Source organism: Astatotilapia calliptera, chromosome 18 (genome assembly GCF_964374335.1).
Source record: "Astatotilapia calliptera chromosome 18, fAstCal68.1, whole genome shotgun sequence".
Taxonomy (NCBI): Eukaryota; Metazoa; Chordata; class Actinopteri; order Cichliformes; family Cichlidae; genus Astatotilapia; species Astatotilapia calliptera.
In genome coordinates, this window is record NC_137439.1 from 29,757,936 (window position 1) to 29,772,264 (window position 14,329).

A 14,329-nucleotide genomic window follows, 5' to 3' on the forward strand; every position below is an offset into this window, starting at 1 on the left:
ACCTGATCTGACCTCCTTAGACTTATATCTTTGGGTTCATCTGAAGGCAATTGGCTATGGTGTGAAGATACGAGATGTGCAGCACCTGACACTACAGATACTGGATGCCTGTGCTGGCATTTCTCCTGCGGTGTTGCTATCAGTGTGTGAAGAGTGGGAGAAGAGGGTTGCATTGACAATCCAACACAATGGGCAGCACAATGAACACATTTTATAAGTGGTCAGAAACTTGTAAATAACTCATGAAAGAATAAAGTTACGTTGAAACCAAGCACACCATTGTTTTTCTTGTGACATCACCAATAAGTTTGATGTGTCACATGGCCCTCTTCCTATTGAAAAAACAAAAGTTGTATCCAAGATGGCTGACTTCTAAAATGCCACCATGGTCACCACCCATCTTGAGGAGTTTGCCCCCTCACATATACCAATGTGCCACAAACAGGGCTTTAATATCACCAACCATTCCCATTTTATTACGGTGTATCCATATAAATGGCCCACCCTGTATATCCTTTGATGAAACTTTATTGCTTGATTTGATGTCTTATCAGCTGCAAAAATTTGTATTGTTACATCAGCATTTTTGAGTAAGAGTTTGGGGGTTCTGTGTATCTGAGTTCTTCTTAGCACAGAGACCTTTGATGTTGTGTCTCGAATGAAGCTTTAGAGGTTACAGCTCCGAACACTCCTATTACCATTGTGACCACCTTGGACTTCCAATAGTAGCTGACAGAGGTGGGACCAAGTCATTGTTTTGCAAGTCTCAAGTAAGTCTCAAGTCTTTATCCTCAAGTCTCAAGTCAAGTCTCAAGTAATGTCAGGCAAGTCAGAGTCGAGTCTCAAGTCACTGGTGTAAAAGTCCGAGTCAAGTCACAAGTCTGAAACTTTGAATTTCAAGTCCTTTCGAGTCTTTAAAAAAAAAAAACGAAAAAATAATGTTGCAGTTATGCTAAATGTAAATGTTAGACCATGTAATTTTAAAATCTGTGTTTTTCTCAACACATGACAAAATAGTGAACTTAGAAAATATACACAAATTGTGAAATTGCACCTCTTTAAAATGCAGCTCAATTAAACCTAGCTCCAAGAATAATTTTCACCGACAGTTCTGAGATAAGCTGCATGTTATTCTTGGATGCGGTTGTAGGACCGGCTTTAAAATCGCATGACAAAAATATCATACACATTAAAAAAAACTGCATCACCAACGTAGCCTGGACAACATTTGCTAGTTAGATGAAGTCAGCTATCTCATTGTAGCATATTTATATGCATATTTATAATTATACGCTTCTTGGAGTGAGCGCATACACTCGTGAAGTTTAGTAACTTCAGGTCACTGCAACAAGCCCAGGTACAGTTTACCGACGGATGGGTACAGGACCTTGAAATGCACTGTGTAGAAAGTAAAGACCATCGTACGTATCATAAGTTTACCAGTCTCACAAATCGTCTTCATAAATACACATTCGTTAACAGTTTATTAATATAACCTTTGAGCTCAAGGGTAATTAATTAGTAGTGGAAATAATTTCTGGTACGCGTTACAGAAATGTAGCAGTGACAACAATATTGTATGCTGTAATCGTACTGGGCAATTAGTGATACAAAACAACTGTTTTATCCTGTGAATAAAAGTATATGTTTTTGTCAGTGTACCATAATAACAGAAGCGAAACGCAATATTGTGTCAGGACAATTCACTATTTATGCACAATAAATAAAGGAGCATAGCGCGACAATTTCTGTTCAGCGCCAGACTTGCTTGTAACCTATATCACCAATTATGTTATGAAAATGACGTATTAACTACTAAAAAACTCTGACCTTCGTGTAAATGCTTGGAGCAGACTAACCTGTGAGCTGGAGGGTTCTGGGACGTTATATTTGATCTTTGAATGGCTGCAATCCAGGCCATCTGTCGCCTCTTTGTTACTTCGGAAACATGGCTCGAACAATTTCTCTTCAACGACGTAATCCGATAACAACCGATCTCTTTACCCGTCGGCTTCCCGTGGCTGTCATGCGACCGGCTATTGCAGTTAATAATACAACAGCTTCTTGACATTTTTGTGTTTCTTTTTATCGCTGTGTGACTGATTTCAATTGAAAGCCTGCGTGCGCTAGTACCGCTTGCCACGAGTTCCCAGAATCCTTTGCGGTTCTACCCGTGAATGACGTCACATTTTCAATCTCTATATATGCATGTTAAATTTTATATTTGGGGTAAAATATCAAGTCTTTTCAAGTAAACCGGTTCAAGTCCAATTCAAGTCCCAAGTCATTGGTGTAAAAGTCCAAGTCAAGTCACAAGTCTTAGAACATTTTTTCAAGTCAAGTCTAAAGTCATAAAATTAATGACTCGAGTCTGACTCGAGTCCAAGTCATGTGACTCGAGTCCACACCTCTGGTAGCTGAATAGCGTAGTGGCATTACTCTTTTTGGAACAATAAGTCAGCGTTTAAATTCCAGCCAGGGCAGGGGTCCACAGACTAAGATCCCTCATGCTAGTTGTGCCTCCCTCTGCTCATGAGTAAGAGATAAAAAAACTAAAGCCATCGTGACTCAGATATCACCGAGCTTAACAGAGTTTAGGTCAGATGTCAGTGAACCAAGGCATAACAGGCCCAGTTATAATCTGGACACAAGTTCAATTGAGATTTTTTGGCATAAACAAGCCAGTTGTGCTCAAAACCTGTCGAACATGGACAAATTCTGCAAAGAAGAGTGGAAAAAAATCCAAAACAGTGTAAATTTACAGTTGCTGTCATTTCAGAAAGAATTTTTTCTTTAAAATGAAAAGTAAGTCAAATTCTTTTGGAAGTTGAATAAAATATGCAGGTTTTTCCTGTGGATTTTGTGAAAATATGTCAGTCCAGCAAAAAATGCAGGACATAAGCAGGGTCGCCATAATTAGTAATTTCCCCCCCACTTTGAGCTGCCTTTGATTTCCTTGCAGATTATTTTTGCACCAGATCCACTTGGGCTCTGTACAAAAAACACCTGATGTTTTTCATGACATGATCTTTGAGGACAAATACCACAAAGCAAGAGTAAAGAGGAACTTCGGTGCCCCCTAGTGGTGGTAACATATATTGTGGCTAGAATCCATCCACCCTTTTAAACCAGTCCAGTGTCATCTCCTCCACTTTAGGGCGGAGTTTAACAGAAAGCTTTTATGCATTACTTAACGGTACCATCAATTACTCATTTTGATCCTACTTCAAAGCAGCTGCAATTACAGCTATTAATTACAGAGATCTGTGACACCACAGCTAACCCGCTGATGTTGTGTTGCTACTTCTCTGCATACCTTTGCTCAGTTTTCTTTTGTTTTTGTCTTGATGTCTTTCAGTGCGTAAAGCTCATCTTCTGCTCTAGTTGTCTGGGCATTCCAGACATCTGGACATGTCCGACCCAACGCTTCACAAAAATAACACTGAAATATCTGAGAGCATTCTGTGAAAACTGTCTGATGCAAGCCATGGGAAAATTCCACAGTTACAGGTATTCAAAGCTATAGACAAATGTGTTGCAAGATACCTTAAAGCACATGAAACCCTTCTGTGACACATGACTGACATCTGGACTGATAATCAGTGCCAAAGGATACAGTTTTTCTATAACTTGATGATTAAGTAACAAGGTGAAACATGGATGATGATTGAGTGAACATAGATGAATGGACCACAGACTTCTCAAGCTGTCACACAGTTTGTCAGATAACATCCAAAAAGGCACCAACATCACCACGGCAACTAACCAGTTTTTGGAGCCAGCCCTGCTCAGTTTTTATAACCTACTACAATGCAGTTCTTCTGCAACACTTTTAACCCCAGAGTTACCATTTAGTTAAAGATTAAGTGAGCAACAACATGTTTTTAAAACAGAGCATTGACATATTATCATAACCTTTTTTATGGCATACGTGTTAAGACTTAACTACTTCCACATCCAGCTGACAGTTTCTTTAATTCATGTTGTCTATTTCATTCATATTGTGCCAAATCACAACAACTGTTGTCTCAAGTAGAGAAAACCTAAACAATCAGACGACCCACTATGAGCAAGCAATTGGTGACAGCAGGAAGGAAAAACTCCCTTTCAACAGGAAGAAACATCTGGCAGAACCAGGCTCAGGGAGAGGCAGCCCTCTGCCATGACCAGCTGGGGATGAGGGGCAGGAGACAGAAGAAAACACATACTGTGGAAGAGAAATTCATAATAACTAATGATTAAATGCCGAGTGGTGTATAAACACATGGAGAGTGGTAAGAGGCGAGTGAAGAAAAAAAACACTCATGGAAAGCCCCCAGCAACCAAGGCCTAATGCATTTAACTTTGAAACTGTTCTTTGGATGTTGGCATTCCAATTCCAGACGGGTAGGATTTCCTTTTCATATATGAAAACATAAGGAACCAATGTGACAACTTACAGGTAGGGTTTAACTTTACAGAACCGGTGATGGGGAACAAATTTTATCACTTATAACTTCATGAACTATTTAATAAAGTAGGAAAAATGAAGGCTCGTGTTAACTATTGGTAGCTGGTTTACCACTTGGCAAATGTTAGAGCTTCCTCCTTACACTACCACTTCCCCTTCAATGTTCAACAAGAAACTTGCAGGTAAGCCACTGAATAATAGCTTAAGTACACAAAGCTATTCATTTTAAAGTTTAAATGTCCTTAAATAAGCTATCAAAACAGGTTTGTCAGCCCTGTCTAGACCCCTTCTCCACTTTGTATAACCTGGATTGTTCAGATGCACACATGTTTTGTAGAAAACCTGAACTCTTTAACAGAATGAGACTGTGTGTCAGGAAGTGCATTATGAAACCATGTGAGCAAGAGCAACTCACTGATGTTTTTCATGTAAATGGTTAGATTTGACAGTTCAGTAGTCACTACCTATAAACATTGTTATTTAGCTATGAGGATGTGTTGGAGACATAACAAAGTTGGAAAAGCTTAATTTTCATTTTCTAGCGTTAAATTACCACATTATATTGTTGAAATAACACTCTTATTGGTAATTTACTTTTCACTAGCTTTTAAAACACTCAAAGGAGGGCTGGACTTGTGATCACGGTAAAGGAACCCATGTGGCCTAGAGAGCAGTGCCTCGGGAAAACAAATAGAAAATGTTAAAGAAAAGTACTCTTTTGTGGGAGTAAAGATTCAATGGAAAAGGGTGGCATGTCTTTTTATAGTGGGCTGGACTGTTGTTAATGCATGCACAGTCTCTGTTGACATACTACACATTTATCATTCAGCCCAACAAACAATTTGAATAAGTTGTGACGATGCACTTGAAGCATACAGAACACATTAATTCTTTACTGATCAGTGGGAAGCTTAGACTGCATTGAAAAACTAGAGAATCACCATTGATGACACAATGATTCATTTTATCATCAATGAAACAGCAACTCTTTATTTGATGTTTATCTTTGTTTATGTAAAACTGAAAGTTGTCTCAATTAACATCATCAGGGATTTGATACTTTTAATTTTCTGTATAGAAATTCTCTGTAAATACTACTACTGCTACCACTAATAATAATAATAATAATAATAATAATAATAATAATAATAATAATAATAATAATAACAACAACAACAACAACAACAACCTGGCTTGCTGTAATATTACAAGAAATGCATAATTTTGTGATTTTCAGGCCATTACAGCATTTATCATCAGTAATAACACTAGAAGTTCAATAACCATTACTTGAATTAAATAAATGTAACATTGGCATCTTACCTTAGGTACATAATTTGTTATTCACTTTAAGGTACATAACAAATCATGTAACTAAAAGTGAAGTTTTCAAAGAAGTTCACTATGAGCACAAGCAATTTTCAGATATGTAATGGTAGACAGCATCAAAGTAAGAAAGGAAGAATAGCAGCAACAGAGCTGTCAGGAATGATCAAGACGGTGCCAAGAAAAGAGTCTGACCGCTGCACTTGATTCCCACCCACTTTGACAAAGGCCACAACCATGTCACCGCAATGTCATTGCATGAGAACAAAAAAAATGTGTTTGATCAAGTTGGACAATTGCTGATTGAGGCCAACTCTAAACCTATCTAGCATGTTAGATCGCTACAACTAAGTTTCTGTAGTTCAAACGTGGGCTTGTTTGATTTCATTCAACAGTGTCTCTGTTAGTGATACAAGCCTTTCACCCTTGAGACAAAGTATCTGACAGGAAGAAAGGGGGAGAGGACGTAAGAACATTCTACCGCGGAAATCCCCCCCCCCCCTCCTCCCCCTTCAGTTTCTTTATCCCGCCCCCAAACACCACCACCACCACATCATCTCCAAGCATCCCCCCCAAAATGCTCCCTTTCCCCCTTCAAGTAGTAACAAGGAGGGTTTACAAGCAGTGCCACGTGTTCCCTGCTGCCGTTAAAATAACAGCTCCTCAACATCACTTAGTTACCAGAGCAATCATCACCCTTACTTCAAACCGAGACTGCCGGCTGTACGCTTTGTCTCCCTTTAACATCAGCCGCTCGACGCGCAACGAGGTAAAAGACAAAGTTGCTCCTTAATGACTCCGCGTTAAAAGACCACTGAGGTGAAAAACTGAAACACAACCTACTTTTTCTTTTGCCGGTCGTTAGGAGATCTGGCCGTGTAGAGGTGATCCTGCCACCTGGTCGCACTCTGCACTGTGTACAAGTTTTTCCGCCAGTTTTGGCTTATTGGAAGTTGCATCACCTTGGTTTTGTCGTCCACCCCCCGGCGTCTGTCACCGCCTGCCCAACAGCAGCTCCTCCTTTTTTTCTTTCTTTCGCTTTACTCCAAAATCGGCGACCATGTGGGGCACACTGACTGAACAGACCTGTCAGAGGCTCTTATTGATGCGGGTTACTGCGTCAGTTTGGCGGTGCTACCCTGTATCTGCTCACTGTAGTGCATGGCCACCTTCAGACATTCACCAATTACGCGTTTAAGTATCGATCCCGAACAGCACGTGCCTTTTCTATATATGAATACAAGCCCTTATATGGTGACTAGAAGCCAAACTTGGGTGCCATGGAAACATTGTAGATTACTACGGGAGCATTTAAACTGCTGTGACACGATGTAGGTGCCTGTCACTCCCTCCCCCTCTACATAATGCATAATTAGTGAAGCTACACGTGTTCAGCGGTGTGCTGAACGCTTTCTCTTTTGTTACACTGCAGCGGTTCCTCTCGCAGATCAGTGTGATTGTGACTCACCGCATGTGCGTGTTTTCTGACATTTTGTATGTCCGGTATGGGTTAGTGTGCTCTGATGAAGAAGCGAATTGAGCCCAATAAAGGCAGAGGTAATGAGTCCATGCGATGCCCCAGACAGGTGCGGTAGCCTATAGGCTGTGTAGTGCAGTAAGCCACTGCTGATAGAATGAAGCTTCTGGGCGTCCACAGAAAACATGATGGGTGTGTGGCGGATGATAAGACGCAGCTGAAGAATGAATGATAATACTCCGGAGGGTTTTTTTGAATGGCATGCAGATATGGGCTTTACCTTCTACCTTGCTTCTGGAGAGATCAGATTGGAGGCTCGTTAGGTTTAACGCCGAGGAGAAAGCAGGCACGCCGGCATGGTGCTGGTCAGAGGCTGGAGTGAGAGGAGGGAGGTGAGGGTTTTCCTACAGTCGGGGTGGTAAACAACATTTTGGTGAAGGTGTTCATGTTGAACGCCGTATAATAATGTCTATCTATAATGCCAATAAAGGTATGAAAGCAAATGGATCCACAAATAGATGCTTACATTTTTCTTTCTTTCAACACTATATAATCTAGAAATTAATAATATGGCAATTATGGGGATTCGGAAGTTTTTCTTTTAATGTATAACAAAATAGGATTGTGGAATAATCTCTGTGGGCTTTGACAACCTCTAAACAACTCAGTTACCTCAGCTGGCTCTTGGGTAAAGTTAAAGATAAGTTTGAAGTTGACAATTTCATTTATCTTTATATTTCTTCCAGAAAATCAAATTGCTGAATGAGCACTATGGACATAAACCTTAAACCTATGGAAATAAACAATACACATATATACCCATAAGAATATATAAATATATGAACATCTCTTGCATATCAACAATGTACTGATAATATTACAAAAAATATTCTTTTCAGTCTTGCAATATCAAGAAAAAGTAAAGTACTGGACGACCCCTCATTTCTTTATAATTTGCGTCCAAGGAAACACATTTTATTATGCATTTTTTTCCAAGTACTTTTGAGCAGTAGTTCTTCAGGTTTTCGAAGGTTTCAATAATTTTTCTTTCAATGCTGACTGCTTTGTGCCTAACCCGTTTCAGAGGAAGCCACCTAACACTGAATTATTCACAAGAGCCTGAAAAACTATTCCTGAAGACCACTTAAAGAAATTATAAGAAAACCAGCCAAAGAGACTTCAGGCTTTGTTAAAGAATAAAGGTGGTCATACAAAATCTAGTCTTTCAGCCGTGCTAGAATTATACAAACAGTTTCTACCGTATACACTGTTTTTCCATGTATCTTGTAAGAAGTTTTGAAAAATTGCTGTACTTATTTCCCATTGTCCTTGCAAAATATTTTTTTAAATGACAGTGAGTGCAAGACTTTTGCACAGTACTGTACATGAAGTTATTGATTTTCTCCATTTGTAAATTGTGATCTGATACATTTGCAGATTTGGTCTGCTCTGCTCTGGTGGCCTGTTCTGCTAAACATTCAGTTGTGTGTTTTGAGTCTATATTACATATTCTATGCATTTCTATCTTTGAGACTTTTCAGCTCTATGATCATGAGCCTTGTAAAATAGATTTTTGGAAGATATGGTTCAATCAGCAGGTGTGATGTGTGAATTAGACTTGAGGCTTGCTAACTCCTGAATTCAATTAGCCTTCATGTCTTTAGCCTAGAGATGTAAATATTTTTAAATCTATACTATGTAGATCTGTATGTAATGTGGACAAGGATAGCACAATTTTTGTCACTCACTTAATATCACCAATCTCTAAAGCCCATTTGAATAGTACTGGATACTTTGTATTTAAGTACAAACAATTTTGGACTCATTACTCAAGACGTACTTTAAACATGCATTAGAAAATATGTTTTGTCTATCGACTAAAAAGGTTCTTAGAAATAAATCTAGTAACCTGTCGATGCAAACACGTGTGAAATCACTCAAACCGAAAGAGGAGGAAAGAGAGACTTCTTGCTTTGTGCTTCTTTTTTTAGGGGCAGCGTACTTTACAATAAGAGGCTATAATTCTGCAACAGGAACTTACATAAAACTCTACAAGATGTTACAAGAGGAAACTTTTCTGTTCCATTTCTTGTCTATCACAGTTCCTCAAATTTCTTTGGTCTAATGTGCTTTTGAAGTTATTTTTTTTTGCTGTAAAGAAACACGCCTTCCGTAGAAATGGTTGTTACATAGCTTAAAATAAAACCGGTTACATATGTTAAGAATGGGAAAAAAGTTATGTCAGGACATTTAAAGCATTTCTATTGTCTGTTACTTTTAAAAAAGAAACTGGAATCGTGCAGAGTGCCATTTTATATATATATATATATATATATATATATATATGTATATGTATGTATGTATGTATGTATGTATGTGTATGTATGTATGTATGTATATGTATGTATGAAGCGTTTAGAAAGTGTCGATGAGTGACAATATTTATCTGGATATTTCATGAACTGCACTAATGGGTTAATTTAATGTTGATTTTATTTATCAATTATCTAGTTATGTGATTTTGTGAATTTGCCACTGTAAACATACTGCCTAGTGCGGTTTTACGACCTCAGTACAGCCACTAAATATTCATTGATTTCTACAGTGCAGTTTTTTCAGCTGACAAATAGAATGCACAAAATAGATTTAGACATTTTTTTTGTGAGTCACTTTGAAAAGTAAGTAAAACTAAGCTGTTTTTCAACTAGTTAAAACTGAAAGTCATTTAGACTGAATGGTGCAGAAGGATGAGTCTTCTCATGACCTTTGACCCCAAAAGATAGCATCTAAGTGTTTAAGGAATGGCATGTCTGAAAGGAAACCCTGTCAAAAAGGATGTTTTCAGAAAATACAAAAATAAGTGACTTACAACTTTTTCACTGCTTCAATAATTTCAGGCAAAGTGTAACTAAAGGTGACATAAGATTAAGTAGTCAAAAATTTGAATTCATTACCATTATCAACCATTTCCTGCCTAGCATTTGTAGATGGGTAGTGACTTCTGACCTAGTGACAGTTGACAAGGCCCAGAATCCCTTGGGTTAGATAAACAAAGCCAGAGATGTATACATAGTTTAACCTCCTTGACAACACTCACACAGAATGCAAATATTCCACTAAAGTGAACTAGCAAGGAGTTGTGTTACAGAGTGGCTCAATACATAATATTGTTGACTCATGTTTGAAAAACGAACCTATAATTAGTGAGACTGACTTTAAATACATGATCGTTTATTTCAAAACATGAGGACTTGCAACACCATACATTGCTCCTTTTGAGCATATCTTTCTTTATTAGATTTATACAGTTATAAGAGCACCCTCGCAGGAAGTGTATCATTAAGTAAATGGTCCTTTTTTTTGCTGTAGGTTATGGGATTCTGTTTATAATTAAATTCATTCATCAGTTCATTAACTTTCTTCCACTTATACAATGTTGGATCATGGTAACAGCAGACCGAAGGTTACCCACCCATCCCTCTCACGATGAATATTTTCAGCACTTTCTGTGGGTGTTCTGTGAGTTTACCAGTCAATCTCTATCGAGTTTGACATGCCCCCAAAAAACAATGATAGAAGTCTTTTATCTGGGATCTGCAATGGATGCCCACAGCTACTTTGAGCTCCTTCTGGGTGTCTGAGCTTCTCACACTGTTTCTGTATGGGGTACATTGCAAAGTCACTATTTTGGTCACTACCAAAGCAACGGTAAAGTAGCTTCTAACCTTAGTGTAGCTCAAACTTTGGTCTCACTTATGGGCATGGCAAAGTTTGGAGATTCACCTGAATTCTTATTAGGGATGGACCAATCTGATATAGAGTATCTGTCTGATCCTGACCTAAATTACTGGATCGGATATTGGGGATATTGCTTTCACACTGAAAGCACCTGGAGCCTCGCTACGTGCTGCCAAACCAGCGTTACATCTCCATGCAAGCTATCCCAGAGAAGTAAAGCAAGTGTTTAAGTTCATCTCTGAATGTTTTTAAAGCATTCTGATGTTAATCTTAACAACCGATATATGGAGCTCGGAGGTCTGTGCGTTGTTGTTGCTAAGTCTGACCATACAATGGATAGACTCAAGTTATACTTTGAAAAAAAATGTGCTGCAGGCTAAACAGTTTTGTGGTTCAGGAAAAAAAAACCTATGAAAAACACTTTTTTTTTCATACTTGTGTTAAGTTTTGTATAGAAATTACACAAAATTCAGTCTCAGGTTAAATGTGATAGAAACAGCTTACACTGACATCCATCTTGATAAAAGATGAGTGTCATGAAGCTGTTTTCTCATTTATTTGCACTGCTTTCCACTCTGGATGTCTATTTATGTTAAGCTTTAAGTATAAAAGGGTCCAGTCTACAACTTGTTTTTTTGAACTTGTTGAATATAAACATTTTGTGCTGATATTGCACTTCTTTTTTCAGAACCAAAGAGTTTTTGAAATCAGTATAAAATTGCATTTTAAATTACTTTTTAAATACTAAGATTTAAAGTTCTCCTAAAGGTTTAAATAAAAAGATCAGTATTGCTGCAAAATATTTTGGGTGCAGTGTATTTTTGCATACAAGTGTAATAGCTATGCTATTACACTTGTGTTTTGTCTCTTTAAGCTTGAGTAAACAAAATGCAGCGAGATATTTAAAAAAAAAACAAAAAAAAACATTTTTATTGATTATAAAATAGACTATATCGGATTCATATCGATATTGGCAGATATCCAATTTCATGATATCGGTATCAGTGTCGGACATAAAAAAAAAAGTGGTATTGTGCCATTTCTAATTCTTATTTGTGCAAATTAGCCTCTATGTCATAAATTCCTCTTATGTTTACATCCTAAGACAGAGGGATGTTTTATAGCCCATTTCTCATATCTCAACCTAGTGTGGCAGCAGAATTTTTTTGTTATTGTGTGATGTTTCTTCAGCCTTACACTAAACTCCACTAGCATATGCCTTAGCTCCATCTCCTTACCCAATACATTCAGTCAAGCCAATAAGTGGTTTAACAGCCTTTTCGGTTAGTTTCATCCCCCTTCGAAGTTTGATTTCCAGGTACTGCTTTAGCTCGTTTAGTGCATTGTTAGCAATAGCCAGATTTTTCCAGAAGATGATGCACTTGAGATGAGTACTCCTTTCTGGTAGCAGGGTGCTGTAATAATTCCCACGATTCACCAACCTCTCCAGTGGACCTCTGGAGACTCTGATTTGGATAAGCAAATTTAGATAAATAGACAGTATTAAAAAGAAAGGATCTTATGTATGATAACCACCTTAATTCTTCAACACAGTCTGAGCTGTCTTAGGCACCTTTCTTGTAAATTCTTTAAACAAATAATCCGCATGCTGACTTAATGCAGAGCGACAAACATACAAAAAAATGTGTGGTCAAAATATTAGGACTTCCTCGTTTTTTGGACACACTACCGATAAAAATGATTTAAGTATTCATGTTTATACATGCATAAATACATTAAAGCAAAGCGTCACAGTAAGTCTTTAGGTACTTTAACCAATCCAGTGATTGACTCCCCAAAACAAACAAAATTCATTATTTTATTTAATCACAAGAAAGTGGAAACAAAAGCAATAAGGGACTGTAGGATCTAAAATGCATGAACATAACTATTATGCATAATGAGTTATAAGAGGTTTAAACAAGAAGCTAATCTGATTTTTAAATATAGTACCAGTGGTCGGCTACTTGTGATCTGCAAACAAGAAGGACAACTAGTGAGGAACCTCAGGATTTACAAAGAGTTTCACAATGCAACACGAGCACTGGAGCACTGGAGTTGGACGAAGGGTATAAGACTACAGTTCACTGCGTCTTATGTCTCGTTCAGCCTTCGATACAAGTCAGCCTGCGATATAAATCTAATGATTAGCAGTTATCTGTTGACTTTTCGCTCTCACCAGATTAGTGTACATGTGATGAGTTGTGGCTTTTTGGATAATTGCACACAAGCATTAGTTGAATCCCAGCATGCCTTTTCTCTGTATAACTAGTCTTCTTAGTAACATGGGAAAAGCAACAACAAAAGTAAACACTTCAAGTAAAAACTTGAAGTGAAGTAGCTAACAGTATGTTTGATACACTGCCCTCAACTGGCAGTAGCCTAAAACAACACAAGCACGATGCCCAGACGTTTGTACTGGGGTTACTTTCAGTATTCTTCCTGCATACAAACACACATTACATGGCTGTGCAGAGAAAACCCTTGAAACTGAACTACAGTTTGGATCAAATTCATTTTTATTTTTTAAAAACACAAACGATATTAGTAACATGGATTTCTGGTGATATATTTTAGGTATTTGTGAGCTGCTGGAAATCCAGAAAACAACCTCATAGCACATAAAATTTCTCTACTTTGTTATGCACCCATTATTATGGTAATGTCCAGGTGGAAGAATCTTAAGAGAAGTTCGACTCAACACATGACAAAGTAATTTAGACTTGGTCATTTATGATCTGAGGAAAAAAAATCCAATAATACACAACTGTGAGAGGCTGCAGTGTATGAGCCTTTGTTTTCAGAGTGACTGCAGTAATAGGTTCAGCTAAACATTAATTTAACAGGAATTTCAGCCTATTCCTCTCTACAGAAGAGCTTTTGGGATACCAGTGGGTTTTATCACGTGCTATTTATTTCAAGTACACAACATTCCATTGAAAGACAGTTCATGCATATATTACTTCGAGGCTGGACTATTTTAATTTATTATTTTCATGTTCTTCTAGAAACTTTGTGAAAAAACTTCAGTTGTTCCAAAATGTGACAGTACTGTCAGGGATTAGAACGAGACAGCATATTTCTCCCATATTGGCGTTTGTTCATTGCTAGCTGTTAAATCCAAAATCAAATTTAAAATCCTTCTCCTCTCATACAAAGCTCTCTATCAGAGTGCTGGTTTACTTGTTGTTCCTAGAGTAGTTAAAAGTAGAATGTGAGGCAGAGCCTTCAGCTTTCAGACCCCTCTTCTGTGGAACCAGCTCCCAGTTTTGATTCAAGAGACAGAAACCCACTCTACTTTTAGGATTAAGCTTAAAACCTTACTCTCTGATAAAGCT

At 37.8% G+C, this 14,329-nt stretch overlaps 1 protein-coding gene across 1 annotated transcript in view; it reads right to left on the minus strand.

Moving 5' to 3' along the window:
* The window catches only part of slc6a9 (solute carrier family 6 member 9), a 78,870-nt gene extending 72,114 nt beyond the window's left edge, over positions 1-6,756 (minus strand). The window contains exon 1 of the mRNA XM_026148786.2: positions 6,620-6,756. The gene's annotated coding sequence lies outside the window, so the exon portion shown is untranslated. The remainder of the gene's footprint in view (positions 1-6,619) is intronic.
* Positions 6,757-14,329: the final 7,573 nt, after the last annotated feature.